Source organism: Orycteropus afer, unplaced genomic scaffold (assembly GCF_000298275.1).
Source record: "Orycteropus afer afer isolate SDZICR_OR568_19922 unplaced genomic scaffold, OryAfe1.0 scaffold00008, whole genome shotgun sequence".
Classification (NCBI taxonomy): Eukaryota; Metazoa; Chordata; class Mammalia; order Tubulidentata; family Orycteropodidae; genus Orycteropus; species Orycteropus afer.
Window position 1 is genome coordinate 14,581,229 of NW_006921595.1, and position 4,500 is coordinate 14,585,728.

The window sequence follows — 4,500 nt, forward strand, 5'->3', positions numbered from 1 at the left end:
AAACCCACCAGCCACTCCCCGGAAGGAAGGTTGGGCAATCCTACTTCCGTAGTGATACTGCCTCGGAAACCCAAGGAGGGGTCGCTATGAGTCGGGGTCGACTCGACGGCACATAACAACAACAACAACAGTCACTCTGCAGGAGAAAGATGTGGCAATCTGCTTTCAAAAACATTTACAGCCTTGGAAACCCTATGGGGCATTTCTACTGTGTCCTATGGTGTCAATTTGAGTCAATCTATTTGAGGGCAATGGAGATTAATGTTCTCAATTAGATGAGACACCATTTTCATACTCTAATATTTTAAAACTTTGTCTAGAAAATCCAGTGCCTGGGCTTCCATAGGCACAATTTCTATTGATTTATCTTTTTCCTCTGTAACGGCCATACTTCTTTTATTGTGTGCCTTGTAACTCCTTGTTGAAAACAAGACTGGACATTTTCAGTATTTTAATGTGGCAGCTTGGGAAATCGGATTATTTCCTTAGGATTTGTTGGCTGTTTTTTGTAGTTGATGTTTATTTAGTGTTTTTTCCTCAAGTAGTTCTGTAAACTATATTCTTTGTCATGTGTGGCCCCTGAAGTCTCTTTTCCTTTAGCTTAGTGGTCAGGTAATAATTGGCCAGAGATTTCCTTAAACATCTGGGACCAAAAAAAAAAATCTTCCAGTCTTTCTCAAGAGTCTCTGAGTGCATATTTGGACACACCGTCAACACCTACCAAACACTTTGTAACTCTGCCTTAGCCTCCACTCTGTTTCCTGAGAGCCTCAAGGTCAGAGAGCTTAAGGGTTTTGCGGGTCTCTCCTGCGCATGTGCACTGCTCTGAGCACGTGTGCAACCTTCTAGATACCCAAGGGCTTCTGAGAGCCCACAGGGACGGCTCATTTCCCAGCATTAAGAAGCTTTTTTGGTTACTCTCTTGTGGGAACTAATCTGTTGTGTCAGGCAGCAGCAACCTAAAACATTAGCCTGTAAATATTTTCAAGAAGTTCCACCACCACCTGGCCCCCTACCTCCAAGAAGCTTTAGTTGTTGTTGTTTGTGCCGTCCAGTCTGACTCGACTCATAGCGACCCCTCTGGAAGTAGACTGCCCAGCCTTCTTTCTGAGGAGTGGCTGGTGGGTTTGAACCGCCAGCCTTCTGGTTAGCAGTCAAGTGCCTTAGACACTATGCTACCAGAGCTTCTCCCAGCAGCTTTAGTACTAGGTGAATTCTGAGTTAAGCCAAATAAAGACAAATGTTTGGAACCAGTCTTCCAGGGAGGCACCAAACAGGTGAGAACAAATCATTACAATTCTTTGCAAATGAACTTCATCCTTCTCCCTTCAGTACTAAAGGGATTTTCAGGGGTACTTCAGCCATGGGGTGCAGGGGATGGGACTGGGGTAAGTTAAAACACCACAACGTTCGCTGTTCTGAGAATCAGGCAAGGGTTTTTTGTTGTTTTTGTTTTTTTAAATAAGCATTCGGAGAATACTGAGAACCTTTGGTGAATTTCGGGAGTTGCCTGTTTTTTCCATTGCTTTTATGGAGGAATGAAATGTGGAGTTGCTTTCTCCACCATTTTCACTGATGTCCCCTAAGCTGCTTCTAAACGAGCTTTTCTTTTCTTTTAAATTATTTATATTTTTTATTCTGATTTGGGTGAAAATTTACAGAGCAAATTCGCTTTCCATACAGCAGTTCATACACACTTTGTCTTATGACATTGACCACAATTTACCACAATGCAACTGCTCCCGCCCCACTTCCTCCCCATAGTCCTCTTCCCTGTGTCCATCCCTCCATGTACTCCTGCCCCCTGTGCATAAGTGGCCCTTCTTTTGTTGTTGTTGTTGTTTGCCGTCAAGTCGGACCCAACTCATAGCGACCCCTCCTTGGGTTTCCGAGGCAGTATCACTACAGAAGTAGGATTGCCCAACCTTCCTTCCGAGGAGTGGCTGGTGAGTTTGAACCGCCAGCCTTTTGGTTAGCAGTCAACTGCCTTAGGCACTATGCTACCAGAGCTCCTAGGCATGTGTCTACGTCAGGTAAATGTTCAACTCATATGTCTGTCTTTTGTTTGGCTGGAAGCCACAGGTGTGGGTTCAATTAAAGATCTGAAGGGTATCTAGGGGCCATAGTCTCAGTGGTTCCACCAGGCTCTATTGGACCAGCAAACCTGGTCCCCCCCTTTTTTTTCCTCCACATGATTTTGAGTTTTGTTTCACATTGTTCTTCCTCTCTGTCCAGGATCTCCTGCATAGATCCCCTTCCAAGTGGTTGACAGTGGTAGCCGGGCACCATCTAGTTTTTCTGGTCTCATAGTCGTATAGGCTGCAGATTGCATGGTCTAAATGAGCTTTTCAAGGTAGCCCACAGTTGCCCTGTCTCCTCTGCAATGTTCCACATTAAGGTGGCTCCATCAACCTGAGTGTTAGAGTAAAGGCAATATGGAACCATGCTCCAGCTTGGGAAGGACATGTCACTTGAGAAAGAAAGAAAATATCTCCACTATAAGCCACTGAGCTATGATGGCTGCTTGTTTCCTCAACATAGTTTAGCCTCTCCCTGGACACTTCTTTCTTGATAAACTGCTGTGTTCCTCATTTCAAGTATGAGCAGTAATACTGGCTTTGCCCAATAGGAAAGAGTACTGGATGAAACTACCTGTTGACACACATCTGTGCAAAAGGCTTGTCTTTATATATGAGATTTCCTTGAGCTCTTAATTATGAGGCAGGGGCACAAGAGAAAATGGGAAATGAGGACATAGGGGCCATTGCCTCTACTACAGACCACAGGAGAGCTGCTAAGAGCAGCAACACTGAGCTGTTCTTATCCTGGTCCCTGAATTATGTCAGCCATGGGAGCTAACCTCACAATGTCCTCCTAGAATCTGAAGCAATGTGGGAGGCAAGGGAGAGTGGGCAATCCTAGGCTCCAGCTTTGGAAGGGGATGGGAGAAGAAAGGGAAATTCTAGTTGCTAAGGATATTTTGGGATTTTCTTCAAATGAAGATGGGAGTTGTGAATGCTGGGAGGATGAATTGCATGCTAATACAAAGCTCACTTGAACTCACAAGCTTGTTCAAATTAGCAGCCCTTGCCCTGGTGCAAGAGGAGCCCTGGTGGTGCAGTGGTTAAGCGGTTCAAAGCACCAGCCTCTCTGCAAAAGAGAGATGTGGCAGTCTGCGTCCATTAAAGATTACAGGTTTTGTTTGAGGTCTTCTGGATCCCCAACCCAGAAACTTGCAGTATTTGCTTCCCATTCACTACTTTAAGTAAATGGAATTCCTGACATTTTCTGCACTTCCTAATGTTCTTTAGTAAAATATTCCTGTTGGTGAAGTCAGCACAAATTTCTTGTACCTGACCAGGGAAGCAAGAAGCTATGGTGGTGTAGTAGTGAAGGCATTTGGCTATTAACCAAAGGGTCAGTGGTTTGAACCCACCAGCCGCTCCATGGACGAAAGAGGAGGCAGTCTGCTTCCATAAAAATTTACCGCCTTGGAAACCCAGTGGAGGGCACTGTGAGTTGGAATGGGCTTCATGACAGTGAGTTTGATTTTGTTTTGGTTAAATAGGAAGCGGCCTATTTCAAGCACAAGAAAGACACTTGTTTTCCTCATTTCATGTGTGGGCTTAATACTGGCCTTGCACAATACTCCTCACATAATGGGAAAGAGTAATAGACATGTTATCGGGAGGGACCAGTCTCTGGAAAAGGACATCATGCTTGGTAAAGTAGAGGGTCAATGCATCTTGTTAAGGGTCTTTCTTAGTTTTTGCTGACCTACCAAGCATGGGAGCTCTGATGGTGGTGTGCGTAAGTCATTTGACTGCTAACCAGAAGGCTGGCGGTTCAAACCCACCAGCTACTCCTCAGAAGGAAGACTGTGCAATCTACTTCCATAGAGATACCACCTCAGAATCCCAAGGAAGGGTTGCTGTGAGTCGGAATCAACTCGACGGCAGTGAGTTTGGTTTTTTGGTTTGGCTACCAAGTATGATGGCCTTCTCCAGACACTTCTCCTTCCTGATACCTTTCTTATTACTGCCAGGTATTGTGCAGAGCCAGTATTACTGTGTGGGCAGTCCATTGCCCTCACCCTGGCCTAGAAATGAAAGAACTGTATGTGGCACTTACCTACCAGGGCCAGGGAAGTTGGGGACAATGCCAAGCCTCCTCCTTGCCTAAACACAGCAACTCACTTATTTTCTGCTACAGCTGTCCCATGCTGAAGACCTCCAAGGGCCTTGAAGTGTTCCCCTAGGAATAGAACAGACTCCTCCCCCGTTCTGGATCCCCCCAGTATCTCTGGTTATTTCTAACATTCCTAGGTTTTCAGCAAGGAGATGGAGATGGTAGAAAAGCCAGGGCACTCACTTCTGAGGGTACTGTTCCTCTCCCAGGAAGAGTTTTTAAGGCAGCCCTAGCCTTCAGGACTGACTCTCCCAGAGATGCTATAATGGGAAGTGGTTTTGAGTGCTCCCGTTCAGGGCCTTGCTATCCAGT